The sequence below is a fragment of the Triticum aestivum genome, chromosome 6A (assembly GCF_018294505.1).
Source record: "Triticum aestivum cultivar Chinese Spring chromosome 6A, IWGSC CS RefSeq v2.1, whole genome shotgun sequence".
NCBI lineage: Eukaryota > Viridiplantae > Streptophyta > Magnoliopsida > Poales > Poaceae > Triticum > Triticum aestivum.
The window spans coordinates 430,230,353-430,249,232 of record NC_057809.1 but is presented as its reverse complement, the minus strand read 5'-3'; positions in this window follow the sequence as shown (position 1 = coordinate 430,249,232).

Genomic DNA, 18,880 nt, shown 5'->3' with positions numbered 1-18,880 from the left:
GTTCATCCCATCGATCAGCTTTAGTTAGCAGCAGTAGCGAAGGAATCACTCGATCGGGTTCAGTTAACAGCCATCGATCGATCGCTCGGCTTCAGTAATGCGTAGCCTGCAGTGCAATCGCTCGGGTTCAGTTAGAGCCCAACGCCTCGCTCGGGTTCAGTTAGATCCAACGCCTCGCACACACGCGCGTACGTGTACGAGAGAAACGCGCATAGCTCGGCCCCGACCTCCCACCATAACCGGGAACTCCCCGAAATTTTCCTCTCCCTCACTTCTACCATGGTTTTTCCGTCACGGACGGCCCAAAGAATGTCATGCAGCTGCATCTCCGGCCTGCCCAGGATGAAAAGCCCATTTTTTGTCATGATTTTTTGTCATAGAAGTAGGAGCCCACCACATCTATGAAGATACCGGGTTTTGTCACAATTATCGTCATAGAAGTGTCATATGTATGATAGAAAAAAATTCGTTCGTCCCAAAATGTCACGGATGTGTCTTTTTTTTGTAGTGATTCCACCACCGCAACCTTCTGTATCCACGAGATCCCATCTTGGGGCCTGTTCCGGAGCTCCACCGGAGGGGGCATCCATCACGGAGGGCTTCTACATCAACACCATAGCCTCTCCGATGAAGTGTGAGTAGTTTACCTTAGACCTTCGGGTCCATAGTTATTAGCTAGATGGCTTCATCTCTCTTTTTGGATCTCAATACAATGTTCTCCCCCTCTCTTGTGGAGATCTATTCGATGTAATCTTCCTTTTGCGGTGTGTTTGTTGAGATCGATGAATTGTGGGTTTATGATCAAGATTATCTATGAACAATATTTGAATCTTCTCTAAATTCTTTTATGTATGATTGGTTATCTTTGCAAGTCTCTTCGAATTATCAGTTTGGTTTTGCCTACTAGATTGATCTTTCTTGCAATGGGAGAAGTGCTTAGCTTTGGGTTCAATCTTGCAGTGTCCTTTCCCAGTGACAGTAGGGGCAGCAAGGCACGTATTGTATTGTTGCCATCGAGGATAACAAGATGGTTTTTTATCATATTGCATGAATTTATCCCTCTACATCATGTCATCTTGCTTAAGGCGTTACTCTGTTTTCATGAACTTAATACTCTAGATGCATGCTGGATAGCGGTCGATGAGTGGAGTAATAGTAGTAGATGCAGGCAGGAGTCGGTCTACTTGTCTTGGGCGTGATGCCTATATACATGATCATACCTAGATATTCTCATAACTATGCTCAATTCTGTCAATTGCTCAATAGTAATTCGTTCACCCACCGTAAAATACTTATGCTCTTGAGAGAAGCCACTTGAGAAACCTATGGGCCCCGGGTCTATCTTCATCATATTAATCTTCCAATACTTAGTTATTTCCTTTTCTTTTACTTTGCTTTTATTTTACTTTGCATCTTTATCACAAAAATACCAAAAATTTATCTTATCATATCTATCAGATCTCACTCTCGTAAGTGACCGTGAAGGGATTGACAGCCCCTTATCACGTTTGTTGCGAGGAGTTATTTGTTTTGTGCAGGTACAAGGGACTCGTGTGCAGCCTCCTACTGGATTGATACCTTGGTTCTCAAAAACTGAGGGAAATACTTACGCTACTTTGCTGCATCATCCTTTCCTCTTCAAGGAAATCCAACGCAGTGCTCAAGAGGTAGCAAGAAGAATTTCTGGCGCCGTTGCCAGGGAGGTTCGCGCAAGTCAAGATTTGACTCCTGACAACTAGCCATTTCTGGCGCCGTTGCCGCGGAGTCTACGCATATGTGGCTGAGAGCGGGACCAGTTGACTGGGTCAACTGCCCAATCAGCAGAGGCTGACTGGTTGGCCAGTCAAAGTCAATAGCCCAGTCAGCGTTGACCGTTGACCTGGTCAACCTGACAAGTGGGTCCCACATGTCATAGGCCGGACATTTAGTTAACCGTCTAACTGTTGATTAGCATGTTAATTAAGTTTAGTTAATCTAGATTAATTAAGTTAATTAATTAATTTGTTTTTTAAACCTTTTCTTTATTTTATAAATCGTTCCAGGGGGCTGGGCCCCGCGTGTCATTGGCCCTAGGGGCCAAACGGGCGCGTGGGGAAAGGCGGGTTGCGGGCGCAAGGGCGCTGTGACCGCCCAGACCGCACGGGCGCACGCCCAAGGCCGCGGCAACAGCCATTGCAGGGGCGGGCGCGTGTCGGCCGATGAGCAGGGGGCCACGGGCGAGGACCGGCGACGCCGACCGCCGGCGCGGCAGCATGGGGGGTCAGTCGACGGAGGAGCCAGAGCTTCGACGGGCGCGCGAGGAAAGGCGTTGGCAGCAGCAGCCGTACGCAGCAGCGCAGCAGAGGCAGGGCGAGGAAGCGATAGTGGACGGGGCGGCGGGAACGCGGGCAACGCCTTGTGCGGTGGCGGGGCTCGCATGCGAGCGATGAGGCCACGGGGTGCGGATAGTGGTTGCGGGGCACGCCCCGACTGCATCGAGGAGCGGGCGTGCGCGAGCGGGCGCGGCTATCGGCGCAGTGAGCGCACCGACAGAGGCGGCGGCCAGCGGTGTCTTCGAGCGTTCCACGGTGACGAGAGCAGAGGAGGAGGGAGGGGATGGATGGTGGAGCTCATAGTGGATCCGTAGCGCATGGTAGCAAGCTCGAGGGAGGCTCAGGGTGGCCGGAGTCAGCGACGACGTGCGGAGGCCTGAGAAGGAAGTCGAGAGCGGGGCGGCGTCGTGGGGGCGCCCTAGCGCGGTCGCGGTCAGCGCGGCGAGGGGCGCCAACGGGGGAGAGGGGACGGGGCGCGAGGATGAGGGCGAGGGCCGGCGAGGCGGCCAGAGGGGGGTCGCCGGCGCGGCGTCGAGCACGAGGGAGTTCCTCTCCCTCGAGGAATCATGTGTGCGCGCGAGCTCTCCTGTGGGTGACGGCGGATCAGGGGGGAGTGGGGATAGTTTAGGGTTTGGGGATGGGCCGGCCTAGCTGGTGCCTTAGTGAGCCGAGGCCCATGGGGGAGGGGTTGCCCTTTGTTTTTTATTTTAGTTTGTTTTGTTTTCTTTACTTTTTCTTATGTTTCTTTTTTCTTTTAGCTCCTAATTATTTTTGTTTTATTAAAATACCAAAGTGGCTCCTAAATTGATGTTACAAAGTATGTCACAACCACAAAAAGTTTCATCCCAAAATAATATAGTTTAGTATTTTACAAAATATAAAAGGCATTTAATTAATGGTTTTAACTACTGATTTAATTAGTTTAGTGCATTTTAGCATTTTATAAAGACTTGGTTTCTCCACCAATATATCTTATGAATTATTTGTCACAATAAGAACATTTTAGTTTTTACTTTTGAAAACTTTAATTGTTTGACTTAAATTCAATTTTGAATTTGAATCGCTTCTGAACTATCGTGAGATTATCAACAGTAACCGAGGTGACGTGGCATCATTAGGAGGGAATTACTGTAGTCTAATTATTCGGGCGTCACAATTCTCCTCCACTACAGGAAATCTCATCCCGAGATTTAAGAGGTAGAGAAGGGGGGAAAGGTCTAGTCACGAAATTCTAACAAATCTTCTCGGCTTTGGTTACTCTTCTCGAAGAGGTCGATACATTACATTGACGTCTTCATTTCTCTACTTCAGGTCATCATGGTGAAGTCGTCCTTTTCTTCGGGAACTGCAATGTACTTACGAACAGGTAAGGGGCAGCTCGGCTACGACAGAATGCTTATGAGGGAAACAATCTGGGGTTAACCCATGAAAGAGCATAAGAGTATCTCTCAAGTTGAACATATAAAATACATCGAGAGTAATGTACGAAGGTACAATAAGAGGTTCCAAGCGGATAGATAGTTGCTCGAAGTCTGAACCAGAGTGAGAAAGGGGTTCAGAGCAGCGAGAGTAAGTATTGTGTCTGATACCAGAATAGAGCACTAGGAAGGTGGCCCGTGAATTAAATACGAAGCCAAGCGTGAGGAATAACCATTAGAAATAGGATTCTACAGGAGAGTCAGGTTTCGATCCTATGGAACTGTGGGTTATGGGCCCACCATGTGGGTTAAAAGTATGAAGGACGGAGACGTCTTGCGTGATCATGTAAGCAAGGCATGTCAGAGGATAGCATGTCATTTATTTCAGCAACAACATCCGTACCAAGGGCGAGGGACGAAGAGAACCATTTTCATGCTCGTTGAAACGAGGCGGACCAATAGGCAAAGTTCTCATCCATCAGTGGCTACCGGAATGTCATTAACAATAGTAACAGGGTCTTACTGACATGGTGTTACAAAGAGGTGCTTACCTAAGCAGGGAATTGTCACTGCTCAGCTAAGTCAGATTACAAGAATGATTAAACAAAACAATGGAAAGGAAAATGTGTTTAAACACATATTACAGGGGGTATATCCTTCCCAAGGACAAGCAGAGCATGATATTCATGGCAAGATATAAAGTAGAAATTCCTTTAGGAAAGGGGAGAGAAATTTCATGACATTACCCATACAACGGTGTTTGGATAATTGATCAAGAAACATTTGGTATTGTGCTACAAATGTTCTTATTGATGATGGCAGTACCACATACATGCTTCGAGATAGCATTGACATGGTCGTCATGTAAGGGTCAGATTTTCGATACTCAAAAGATCCATCAGGAACCACTTACAGAATAAGTTTTACAATTTCCTCATGGGGGAATGGTTAACCTTGCTAAAATGGAACGATAACAATAGGTCCTTCGGCCAGGTGTGCTAGGCATGATATCACCTTACCGGGTCATATAAAGGCCAATGTTATAACTCTTGGAAATATGTTCCAACCATCATATCTGACCAAGGTTCATATCCAATTGGTGCCAGGATACCTCAGACGCGGGATGCCTGAGAAGAAAATGCGCAACACGATTTGACGAGAAGACATTGTAAGTTTCTCGGGTAATGAACTATGGAAGCGAGTTCCGAAACAAGAGTTCATCATTAAACCAAGGAGAAGATGAGGAGGTGGCTAATGGACTCAGCGACATTTCATCAAGATTAACAAAAGATGGATTTCCACAATTATTTGAACAAGGAGGTAACACTTGTCAGACCAAATGATATAATGATGTATGCTTGAGGAAAACATACACAATTAAACATTGATTGCAAGGTGCACCTGAAATATGGGATTAGGTAGCATGATCAATGCTAGAATGGTGATTCGATAACCAATGGTCTAAAAATGAAATATCAACCATTAACTTGAAAGCAATAGGGTTTCTAGAAGTTTTCAATTCACACCTCATAGTTCAATTACCGGTATTCTGGTTGGAACACAGGGATCAAGAAAAGAATGGTGATGTCGAGAAGCATCCCTGTATCAAGAATCCTTACGAGATGGTGAAACTCTCATGACATTCTTGACATAAAAGATGGTAATACTCCAAGGTAAAGAAGAACAAATGCTGGATATCAAGGATCCCAAGGTATAACACAAAATACGAACAAGTTTGTGTTGAACAAAAGGCAATAAAGTGGTCGATGATAACACGAATCATTGAGGGACAAGGATGGTATTACCCATCAAGAATTTGATATATATATCTTGGAAGAGCTTAGGATGTTGATGATGATCACGACACAGTCGTGAAGAGATCTCATGAAGATGTAATCGGTCGGTGATGCCATCAAGTCAAAGGATGATGAAGTGAAAGGTTATGGGAACCAAGGGTACGACACAAAATCGAAATCAAGTTTGATGTTCAAGGAGAAATGATATGATGAGGTAGTTCGATGTAAGATTAGTTTATCGTCAAAAATTGTGCTATGAGAAGAAGGACCAGGTAGCACAACTAAAATTTAGCACGATAATGATATAGCCGAACGGGCCAGGAATGACTTGAAGAATTATTAAACTCATAAACAACGAAAATCACTTAGATTTAATGAATCGGATTACGGACTCGGTCCACTATCGGTGTCCCTGAGTGTCTAACAACTCAGAACCCGGGGAAAATTTGGAATCGGTGAGAAATAATACTTGAAGAAGAACTCATAAGAAGTGATATGGTTCTGTGATCTTATCGAGATACCACGGGGTAATACCCAAAGGTAGAACATAATCGAGGTTGCAGAGGTGTATTGATCTGCAGAAGACAAGTGCTTTAACTAGTCCGAGAAATGGAATCAAGGAGAAAAAATGATCGAAACCACGATTTCAAAGGATCAACTCACAGATACCAGATGATAATATAATAAGGGAATAGTTATTATTACAAGAAGCTTCCATGATAGGATATACATCGTGTCCATGGGCATGAACACAAAGTTCAAGGTCGACTCCCACTTCTTCAATGTATAACCTTTCATTCACTTCTCGCGTTTCAAAATGACATTAGTGTTGACATTTTTTACCTGGTGAAATACCAGATAAGTATGGCACGTGAAATCTTTTCGGGATCACACAGATTAAGGAAGGCATAGGTTCAACCCATAGGGGCTTCTTAGAAACATAAACCACAAGTTTCAAGAGTAAATATCTCCAGCTCAAAAGTAGAGCATGGTTGAGAAAGCAGAGGATACAAATTACCAAAGGCCTTGTGTATCCGAGGAAAGGCTCACAAGCTTATTGAATATGAAGGACGTTGTCAGATAAAATTCGACAAAGGGTCGGGTGGTCCAGAAGGGGTCTGATGTGAGAATCAGTACTCAACCAGAGGAAGAAAGAATGCAAGGAGATCAGATTATAGAAACAACTGACTAACTCAAAGCTCAATTGCAAAGGAATTATGAATTCCAAGACATGGGATCAGAAGCAATGCTCTGATTAGGGATGGATAGGTAGAATAGCCTTAGGGGTACAATCGATGGCGATTTGATTGGTATAGATTCAACACATGTTAAAATGACGTCTGAGTCAGAAGGATGAATTCTAGGATCTGATTGAGGATTGCGAGCATTCGCAACATATTGTATCAATGCACTCAAAATGATATTGTGAATGGATGTCAACAAGGTTACTAGACTTAGGGGATTAATCGTAATGCATGCAAGCAAGAATTTTAAGAGCAATAGGTTGTTGAAGATCTTCAGAAGATCGAATGGCAATTCGAAGATTTCTATGAAATACATGAATCAACTGGGGATGATCGGATACTTGATAAGTGCGAGAAATTATTCGTAGGAGTATTCAGGTTGCAAAGAACTGCAAGGGCAAAGGGCACAAAGTATTTTTGGAACAATAGAGAGAATTTAGGGGTATCTTGTAATAACAATATTAACTGGGAGTAAAAGTAAGGATGGCAGGTGTAGGTATTTATCCATAAGGATATTTCGGTGATAGGGGATGGCAAAAGCAATGGACACAAAGTCTCGAGAGAACAACAGATAGTATCTTCGGAATCCTTCGGTACAGCACGCGATCATCTGTAATAAGGGGATCTCCGGGTGGATGTGATCACGTGACCCTAATGTTAGAGTTAGTAAAAATCATTTCACCCGAATAGAAGAGAAATCAGAATCCCAGAGTATAGACGAGGAATAAAAGATCATATTACCACCCAATGGCGATGTGGGCGCATGGGCCACACAGCCATGTTAGTAAAACAGATTTCATCGACTAGACTCAACTTCGGCCAAGGAGTGTGGAAGGGGGATTCCTACAGGCAGTCGGCTCTAATACCAACTTGTGACGCCCACGGTTTGACCGTACACTAATCATACATGCAAACATGTATGATCAAGATCAAGGACTCACGGGAAGATATCACAACACAACTCTATAATAAAAATAAGTCATGCAAGCATCATATTACAAGCCGGGGGCCTCGAGGGCTCGAATACAGGAGCTCGATCATGGACGAGTCAGCGGAAGCAACAATATCTGAGTACAGACATAAGTAAACAAGTTGCCTTAAGAAGGCTAGCACCAAACTGGGATACAGATCGAAAGAGGCGCAGGCCTCCTGCCTGGGATCCTCCTAAACTACTCCTAGTCATCATTAGCGGCCTGCACGTAGTAGTAGACACCTCCAGTGTAGTAGGAGTCGTCATCGAGGGTGGAGTCTGGCTCCTGGACTCCATCGTCTGGTCGCAACAATCGGGTATAGGAAGGGGGAAAAGGGAGAGCAAAGCAACCGTGAGTACTCATCCAAAGTACTCGCAAGCAAGGAGCTACACTACATATGTATGCATTGGTATCAAATGGAAAGGGGGTAGCATATGTGGACTGAACTGCAGAATGCCGGAATAAGAGGGGGATAGCTAGTCCTATCGAAGACTACGCTTCTGGCAATCTCCATCTTGCAGCATGTAGAAGAGAGTAGATGGTAAGTTCACCAAGTATCATCGCATAGCATAATCCTACCTGGTGATCCTCCCCTCGTCGCCCTGTGAGAGAACGATCACCGGTTGTATATGGCACTGGAAAGGGTGTGCTTTATTAAGTATCTGGTTCTAGTTGTCATAAGGTCAAGGTACAACTCCGGGTCGTCCTTTTACCGAGGGACACGGCTATTCGAAAAGATCAACTTCCCTGCAGGGTGCACCACATTTCCCAACATGCTCGATCCCCTTTGTCCGGACACACTTTTCTGGGTCATGCCCGGCCTCGGAAGATCAACATGTCGCAGCCCTACCAAGGCACAACAGAGAGGTCAGCACGCCGGTCTAAATCCTATGGCGCAGGGGTCTAGGCCCATCGCCCATTGCACACCTGCACGTTGCGTACACGGCCGACGAGTAGACCTGGCCTCCCTTATACAAGAGAAGGTGTTCCAGTCCAACCCGGCGTGCGCTGCTCAGTCGCTGACGTCACGAAGGCTTCGGCTGATACCACGACGTCGAGTGTCCATAACTGTTCCCGTGTAGTTGGTTAGTGCGTATAGGCCAGTAGCCAGACTCAGATCAAATACCCAGATCTCGTTAAGTGTGTTATTTTGAAATAACCGCGAACGCTGACCAAGGCCAGGCCCACCTCTCTCCTAGGTGGTCTCAACCTACCTTGTCGCTCCGCCTCAAAGATCCACTCAGAGGGCCGTCGGGACAAACGTCCTTTCATACCCAATCCGTGAATCACTCACGGGTACTCTCCGAGCCGACCCGACTTTAGTCACCACAAGTATCATATAATATGTATATAAGTATATACTCATGATCACCTCCCGAGTGATCACGACTCGATAGTATAGCATGGCACACGGACAAGAATGTAGGGCCACTGATGGTAAACTAGCATCCTATACTAAGAATTTAGGATTGCAGGTAAGGTATCAATAACTGTAGCAACAATGACAGGCTATGCATCATAATCGGATAAACGGAAAGAAGTAACATGCTACACTACTCTAATGCAAGCAGTAGAGAGAAGAATAGGCAATATCTGGTTATCAGTGGGGGCTTGTCTGGTTGCTCTGGCAAGAAGGAGGGGTCATCTTCGATGTAGTCCAACACATGGACATCGGCAGCGGTCTCGGAGTCTACCGGAAATAAGTAACGGAGGGTGCCATGGTGGGCGCACGACAGATGCCAAGGGATGGCTAAAGAGAGGAGGAGGCTCGAGGGCGCTGGTGGACTCCAGAGGCAAGGTTGGCATGAGCGGGCGTGGGACGCCGGACATACCCAGGATCGGGGCTCTCCGGAGAGATAATACCCCTAGTCCTGCCGAGTGTAGTTGGATGATCGATAGTACAATGTTGCTCCTAGAGTTGTATAGAGGAGGAAGGAAGCTAGCCAAGGCGGGGATGCTCCTTCTCTCCGGTGTTGTTGTTTTGTGGCTACTCCTATGCTTACTTGCTTTTCTCTCGTATGTGTTTTCTGCTTGCCCTCTCGCTCGCTCCTCTGTATGATCGCGGGCTCCTGGGGGTTTTATAATCCAACTCCCCGGGGGGTACAATGGTAATGTTACAAGTCGGTGGGTCCGTATTGTCGGTGTCCGGGGACCCGGGCTGGGTCCCGCTGAGGGCTCGTGGTTCGCCGAATTCCCCTAGGTGTGGGCCCCGCATGCCTAGGGGGACTGTGCACCGTCTTGTCAATCGTCAGGGCGTGGCCGAGTCGAGTCGCGTACAGTGCTCTCCGTCAGGTTGCCGCTTGCTGTCATCAGTGGTGAAGGCGGGGGCACTGTAGCCACGCTGACCTAGTCAGCGGGTAGGTGAGGGGCATTGTTGCCACGTTCCTGCTGACCAGAGGCATGGGCGGGGTACTATTGCCTCGGTCACCGTTGATTGAAATCTCATCCCCATCATACAGCCTGGATGGGACGGGAGTTGACCCATGGATGGATTGCGTAGCACGCCACGGGTGGTGCTGGCTTGTTGAGGAGGCTTTGGTCGTGCCGGGTTCGGCTATCTTGCGCTAGTTGTTGGGGCCGAGTCGACGTGTCTTGCCGGGTCGGCTAGTCTGGCCGGCTTGCGGGGCTTGGTCGGGTCGAGCGACCCGGCCAAGCGCGTGCCGATATTGAGGGGCGGTGCCAACCCCATTGTTTTTTGAAGAGGATCCGGGTTCCGTTGCCTGCCCTGGGTCCATCCCCCCGACAGTAGTCCCCGAAGCTGTGAAGGTCCGCCGTCTTCGGATGAGTGGGCCTTCGCAGTTTCCCCCTTAAGCAAGGTGGATTCTGCGAGCGCCGGGTCCGGCAAGACCCACTATGTGCTGGTTTTCTCGAAAACCGAATCGTGGTATCCCGGCCGTGGCGGGAACCGAGAAGTCTGCCGAATCTTGGGGCAATCACTCGGGCTTTGCGCGGGCGCCACGTGGTGCCCGGAAGTCGGAGGGGCCTGACAGGCCACGCGCGTGACAGGACCGGGCGACGGGTTGGGGCCCACCGCCGCGCACCCTCAGCCCAAGAGCGCGGATTTATTGCGGCGTCCAGGGGCCGATTGCTCTTCCCCGGGCAGTTACTGCGCGTGTACGTGCGCACTTATTGCGGGATAGTGGAACGGGCGCGTGCAGACAATCCCACTTCCCCACGTTCAAACCGAGGGTTATTCTCACTCGCGCCCTCCTGTCCCTTTGCTCTTGCTCCGCTCTTTACAACTGACACACTGCGGCGCCCGCTGCTCCGAGCAGAACTCCTTCGCTGCCCACCTTCCTTCTTCTTCCTTTGATCATGTTGCTGCCATGAGGCTCCTGGATGGGTTCGAATGTCACCTCCGAGGACATCACCCAACTCCGGGCGACGCAACGCCTGCCTCGGGAGACAAACGTCAGCGTCCGCCTGTCGCGCGGCGAGCAGAGGTCTCAGTCCGAGGGGCAGGAGCTCGTGGTATTCCTCATGCACTTCGAGCGCGGGTTCGGGCTGCCAGCGAGCACCTTCTTCCGCGCGTTTCTGGAGTTCTTCGGGCTCTAGCCGCATCATCTTGGCGTCGGTGCCATCGTCCAGCTCTCCGGTTCGTCACCCTCTGCGAGGGGTGCCTGGGGGTTGAGCCTACGATCGACCTCTGGGTGCGCTTCTTCTCCTTGAAGCAGCAGGGCCTGTCGGCCGGGGAGTTCGCCGATTGCGGCGCCGCCGTCATCTCGAAGCGGTTCGGGGCGGATTTCCCCAAGATCCCGCTGGAGGATTCTACCAAGAAGTGGCAGAACTCCTTCTTCTCCGTCTGCAACCTTGGTGCAGATCGCATCAACCTTCTGGCCTTCGCTATCGCACCGCCGCGGGCGAAGGCGAACTGGGCCTACTCGCCCAGGCGCCCGTCGCGGGAGATCGTCAATCTCTGCGAGTGGGTGACGGTGATGAGGACGCAGGAGGGGCTCACCGGCACCGACCTCCTCGCCGCGTTCATCCTGCGTCGGGTCCTTCCGCTTCAGGGGTGCTCCTGCCTCATCGGTGAAATGGTCGGCCTTCAAGACCCCAACCGCATGGGGTTGACGCGGCTGTTCGCTATACGGCGCCTTGCCGAACCGCCAGTCCTCCCCAAGGTTGGCCTTGGAGATGTCGAACCCGGCACCGCAAGTGAGTGTCTGGTCTTCTTACTTTGCTGCCGCACACCTTCTCATCCATCCTGACGCGACGCGGGGGGTACTTCTGAACGCGATTCGTCATCCTTACGCTCGGGGCCCATCGCAGGTGGCGCTGGTGGCGCCAGAGGAGCCCGCAGCTCATGGCGGGGAGGAGGAGGCCGAGTCTGACGCCGGCACTGGGCTCGCGCGGGTAAGTCTCTTGTTTTTCTTCATGTGTCTTGAATTGCTGACGGCGGCACGACACAGTCAGTGCTGACGTCAGTTGTCGGTATAGTGGCGTTGGGCGGGGGAGGCGGCGATGCGGGCGGAGCCGGGTCCTCGCATGGGGCGGCGTCGAGCCGCCCGCATGAGAAAGACAGTGTCGTGCCGCGACCCCGGGCCCCAAAGCGCACGGCGGACCCGGCCGGGGCCGGGAGGCCGGCGAAGAGGAAGCGCGGCGGCGGGCATGGGAGGCCAACCCCGGTCCCGGTCATGGCGGGGTAAGCTTCATCTCTCGTTTGCGCACAGATTTTTTTCTTGAGCTAGTCTTATTTCTTTTCTGCTCATTCTGTCTTCTTCTTCAGGTCGCCAATCACGCTGGCGAGGGCGATGGCAGAAGCCGCGGCCGCCGAAGGGGCCGCGTTCCGCAGGAGCCGGTCCGACCTCGCCCACCAGGCCGAGGTGGAGGGACGGGCCGACTCGGACCTCGTCCTGGATCCGAACGACGCCGAAGCCTTGGCCTAGCGGGACAGGAACCGGGCCGAGGCAGAGCTGGAGGCAGCGTCGGTCCGTGCTTGGACCGACGCCGCGGCGGCATGGGAGCGAGCCGGCGAGGAGCCGGCCTGGCGCGAAATGCCGGAGGGCACGGTGGTGGCGGCGACGGTCTTTAAGCCGTCGTCAGTGAGGGAGCGCGACCGTGGAGGCCAGGCTGAGGTGGTGATCCCCGACCAGGAGGTCGTGGAGGTGGCGGATGACACCCCGCCGCGGGCCGACGTGGTCGAGCGAGCGGGGACTGATGGTGGTGGAGGCGGCGGCGTTTTCGAAGAGACGCTGTGGGCGGCGGTGTCGGAGGCGCCGCCGGTTTTGGAGGGGGCACCGCGGGCGGCGGTGCCGGCGGCCACCCCGGCAGTTGGGCCGGAGATGGCAACGTAAGGCGTCCCGGCGTCCGGGTCATCGTTGGCGCTGGGAGGGGCGTCGGAGGAGGTGCTGGCCGCATCACGAGCGGCCAGCTGGGAGTATGCCTTGGTGCCTCGGCAGGGAGGGCGCCGAGCTGCCGTGCCGCAGCCGGTGCGGAGCGGGGGCGCCGTTGTGTTCGGGCCTCAGACCCAGGAGGAGGCGGCGCTGGACGCCGTCAGTCGCCGCCTGTGAGGCCGGACGGAACGGCTCGTGGCCTTCTCCCAGGCGGAGGTGGAGCGGATGCGTGACCTGGAGCGTGCCATTCTGGTAAATCTTCTTGTAATTTCTTCTTTGTGGGGGCGCGCCAGCGCACCCACTGGGTGTAGCCCCCGAGGTTCGGGCCAACTACATAGTAGTTGGGTCGAATCTTTAGAGTGTTGGCCTTGTTTTGATTTCTGCTTTCTTCAGCATCTCGACGCCTTCCGGGTCGCTGCCTACAATCGTCTCCTGGGCAAGCACCGGGAGCACATGGAGCAGCTTGCCACCAAGGAGGAGGAGCTCCGCGTCGCCGCAGGTATTTTTGTGCTCTTTTCTAGTGGGGGTGCGCTAGCGCACCCACTGGGTGTAGCCCCCGAGATTCGGGACAACTGTGTAACAGTTGGGCCAAATCTTAAGTCTTGCTTTTTTCTTCTGCCGAGTCCTTCTTTTTCGCAGCCGAGGTGCTCTCCTGGCGGACTCGTCTGCTCCGGGCCGGTCATCACTACGACCAGCTCGTTGCCGACACCGGCTGTCTTGGCGTCGAGGCGGCGCAGGCGGCCGTGGCTCGGCGGTCTCTCGACGAGGCCAAACGACTGCATGAGCAGCTGGCGGGTAACAAGAGCCGCCTCGAGGCCGAGGTGGAGCTCCTTAAGGCGGAAGCCGCCAAGGTGGCAGAGGCGCAGCAGACCCTGGTGGAGGCGGACCAGCAGCGCGGCCAGCTGGCCGATGACAAGGGCCGGCTCCAGGCCAAGGTGGATCGCCTGCGGGGGCAGGTCACCACGGCTGAGGGGGGCCGTCAGGACGAGGCCCGTCGTTGCGAGGCGGCCGAAGACAAGGATGCCGAGCTGAAGGCGGCCCTTGCCAAAGCGGCCGATCTGAAGAAGGCGCTCAAGGAGCGCGACCGTGCCATCGAACGAGAGCGGCGTGGTACGTTGCTTGAGGCGCAGCACCTGGAAGAGTCCTTCTCCAGTAAGTGCTTTTTTGTCATTTGCCGGGTCGGGATCCGGCCTTTCTTCCTTTTTGTTCTTCTTCTAACTCGCTTCTTCCTTTGCGGCAGGGGCCTTCCTGGAGACGCAGCGGCTGGCGGAGGAACAAGTCCGCTATCAGCGCGACCCAACTGGTGTCGTTGGTGTAGGATCGAAAGTATGTCTAGAGGGGGGTGATTAGACTACTTGACCAAATAAAAATCTAGCCTTTTCCCAATTTTAGTTCTTGGCAGATTTTAGCTATCTTAGCACAAGTCAAGCAATCTCCACACAATTCAAGCAAGCATGCAAAAGAGTATATGAGCAGCGGAAAGTAAAGCATGCAACTTGCAAGAATGTAAAGGGAAGGGTTTGGAGGATTCAAACGCAATTGGAGACACGGATGTTTTTGTCGTGGTTCCGATAGGTGGTGCTATCGTACATCCACGTTGATGGAGACTTCAACCCACGGAGGGTAACGGTTGCACGAGTCCACGGAGGGCTCCACCCACGAAGGGTCCACGAAGAAGCAACCTTGTCTATTCCATCACGGCCATCGCCCACGAAGGACTTGCCTCACTAGCGGTAGATCTTCACGAAGTAAGCGATCTCCTTACCCTTATAAACTCCTTGGTTCAACTCCACAATCTTGTCGGAGGCTCCCAAGTGACACCTAGCCAATCTAGGAGACACCACTCTCCAAGAAGTAACAAATGGTGTGTTGATGATGAACTCCTTGCTCTTGTGCTTCAAATGATAGTCTCCCCAACACTCAACTCTCTCTCACAGGATTTGGATTTGGTGGAAAGAAGATTTGAGTGGAAAGCAACTTGGGGAAGGCTAGAGATCAAGATTCATATGGTTGGAATGGAATATCTTGACCTCAACACAAGTGTAGGTGGTTCTCTCTCAGAAAATGTGTATTGGAAGTGTAGGTATGTTCTGATGGCTCTCTCTATGAATGAAGAGTGGGTGGAGGGGTATATATAGCCTCCACACAAAATCTAACCGTTACACACAATTTGCCAAACTCGGTGGGACCGAATGGTTAAACTCGGTCGAACCGATTCAGCAAACCTAGTGACCGTTAGGATTTTCGGTGGGACTGAGATGCAACTTGGTAGGACCGATATGGTTAGGGTTAGGGCATAATGTAATCTCGGTGTGACCGATTACACAAACTCGGTGGGACCAATTTTGGTAATAAGCTAACCAGAGAGTTGGTCAGGTAAACTCGGTGGGACCGATTCGCTCATCTCGGTGAGACCGAAATGTTACAAAAGGGAAACGGAGAGTTTACATTGCAATCTCGGTGGGACCGGTCGCTCATCACGGTAAGACCGAAACGTTACGAAGGGAAACAGAGAGATTACAATCCCATCTCGGTGAGACCGATTTGCCTAGGGTTTGTGGCAGTGGCTATGACATTTGAAACTCGGTGGCGCTGGATAGAAAGAATCGGTGGGGCCGAGTTTGACTTTTGGTTTAGGTCATATGTGGATGTGGGAAGGTAGTTGAGGATTTTGGAACATATCACTAAGCATTTTGAGCAAGCAAGCCATTAAGCAACACCTCATCCCTCCTTGATAGTATTGGCTTTTCCTATAGACTCAATGTGATCTTGGATCACTAAAATATAAAATGTAGAGTCTTGAGCTTCAAGCTTGAGCCAAACTTTTTGTCCTTAGAATTTTGAGGGATCCACTTTCCTCATCCATGCCATGCCATTCATTGAGCTTTTCCTGAAATATTAATCTTGGAATAATGTTAGCTCAATGAGCTATATGTTGTTAGGAATTACCAAAACCACCCAGGGATAGTTGCACTTTCAGTTGGGTCCGGGACGGATCCGCGGGTGGCCTGGACCCTCCCGGAGATCATCGCCGCCACTGAGGCCCGCCTGCAGGTCCTGGGAATGTAGTTGGGGCGGCTGTCCCAGGCCGGCACCGCAATGATGGTGGCCATATGGCCGGACTCCGTCCAACCGATTAGCTTCTCGCGCCTGGCGCGTTGGTTGGAGATGGGGCCGGACCGGCTTGGCGAGTGGCGCGTCTCCGCCGCTCGTGTCGGTGCTGAGATGGCGCTCTAGTTCGCACTGCCCTGGCATCCGGACCTGCAGCTGGACGCGTTGATGGGCCAGCGGGACAGTTCGAAGCAGCTCTTGCAGGAGCAAGCCGGCCGGATCGCCTCTCGGGCCAGCTACATCGCCGAGTTCGCCTTCCACGACGAGTTCCATCCGGAGAGAACGGAAGACGGCAGGGCCGTGGACGGCGACGACTACGTCTTGCTCATCCACGATCCGGAGGGGAGCTCGGAGGAGACGGGCGTCTACCGCGACGCGGGTGCTGAGGAGGTCATCGGCGCCTCGCTGGACCCGGAGGCCGCCAGGGGAGAGCCGTCGACGTCGCGACGCAGCGCTGGAGATGCCTGAGACACTTTGTGTAAAATCTGTTAAATAGCAGGTACACCCACCCACTGGGGGTTTTAGGGTGTTGTCGGTGTTCTGGGAATGGGGGTCCCCAGACTTTCCTGCCTGCGGCCTGCGGCGTGGCTCAAGTGGGGGCCCAGCGCGGCCCATCTTCATCAGCTCAAGCTCAAGACCCTCACGAGGGTCAAAGCCTCGTAGGGTGGACAACAAAAAGCTTCCTCAGAGGCAGCCTCATCAGGCAGGCTCGCGAGGAGGCGGAGAGATCAAGGCAGGGGTACCTCGCGAGGAGCCCGTGACGCAAGCCATGACGATCGAGACCCGGCGGGCGCCAGGCGGGCGCCGGTCTGCGCAGTGTCCTTGTTTCCCCTTTGGTGCAAAGGGGGCAAGCACAGGCCGAGGCATCGGGCAAAGGTTACCATTCCGGTGCAACGAGACCAAGACCAACAGAGCGGCAGGAGGAGGTCACCGTGGAGCCCAAGACGGCGTCATCACCAGTACTTTTGGCAGCCGAAGACCACCTTTGGTCAGGATAACTTGTACTAGATGTTCCCCTTCAAAATGGCCAATTGTTGGTGCCCTTCCCGCTCATTATTTGGGGAGAGGCCCAGGGCCTCTATAAATAGAGCTAGCCACCACACAGTAGGGGGACGGCGAGAGATCTGGTAGAGCCCTGGCAGAGAGAGAGAGAGAGGCGACTGAACTCACCCAAACAGTTCATCGCACCAGCTCAAGAACACCTCTCGCGAGGCCGTTCTTCTCTTGTATTATTCATCATCAGCCCCTGAGGCAATCCACCATGCCACACACTGGAGTAGGGTATTACACCACAATGGTGGCCCGAACCAGTATAAACCTCGTGTCCCTAGTGTTGTTCGTTGTTTCCAGCTTAGATCACGCGAGGAGATCGGACGTAGATCGGTAGGGGAGAGATCTCCGCGTGCACCCCAGTGTTCGAACCTCAATGGCCAGCCGGAACCCGAAATCTGACAGGTGTAATGAACTCGGACCATGGGCCTTTTCTTAAATACTTGTGTAGATGTCGTGGGTGCTTTTGCTTTTTGCCTTCCGATTTTTGGACTGATTTCATGCGCTTTTCCTTTCTCAAACCTCCCCCCCCCCCCGAGAGTCAGACGGGCGAGGCTCCGGTCCATGACAAGGAGTTCAGTTCTTTGAGAGGAGCACGCAGGACTTGGGTCCCTCGAAACGTTGAGAGCGAGCGAAACACCCACTGGGCCGGCTGGCGGCAATCCGGCGAAGCCGGTTGGCGAGCAGACGGTCGTGCGGCTGTTCATTTGATGAATGGTGGGCCGGGTTAATCGACCCGGGAGCCTTTGACTTAGTGTATGAAGCGTAAAGGAGCTTTGCCCCGTTGTGCTTGCCAGGCGACAGCCAAAGCTGGATCTGTGGCTTTAGGGCGAAGTGGGGGAGCGCGGCATTCTAACTTTATCAGGAATCACCAAGTAAGGCGGCAGGGTGGCGACCGAGCCGGCCAGCCCCCGAGCCCCCGGGCTGAGCGAGTCGGACCGGTGGCCGGGTTCAGTGGTACAGTGATGCAAGAAAATAGGGACACAATAAATTGATCCACAAAAGGCAGCCCCCGAGTCTCGTTCGAGGACCCCACGGTTTCATGCGTTTTCAAAAGGCGACGATACATACGCTCGTGCGGCTAACTGTAAAACGGGCGGAGGAGTTCCGCATTCCATGACCGGGTCATTTCTTCACCAGCGGTGTCCTTCTTGCGCTTCCTTGACTTGCGTGCGTCGATGAGGTAGTAGGCGTTGCGGTCGCGCGAGGCCCTGCTCATGATGAATGGGCCCTCCCATGGAGGAGACAGCTTGTGCTGGCCTGCCTACTCTTGGACGAGTCAGAGGACGGGCTTGATTTTCTTGATGTGGTAGTGCCTCAGGCCTTGCTGGTAGATGGCCGAGCGACTGAGCGCCAGGAGGCGTGCTTCTTCGAGCAGGTCGACGCCATCTTCACGGGTTGATAACCCACAAGTATAGGGGATCGCAACAGTTTTCGAGGGTAGAGTATTCAACCCAATTTATTGATTCGACACAAGGGGAGCCAAATAATATTCTCAAGTATTAGCAGCTGAGTTGTCAATTCAACCACACCTGGAAACTTAATATTTGCAGCAAAGTGTTTAGTAGCAAAGTAATATGATAGTAGTGGTAACGGTAGCAAAAGGTAACAGTGGTAAAATTAATGTTTTTGGTATTTTGTAGTG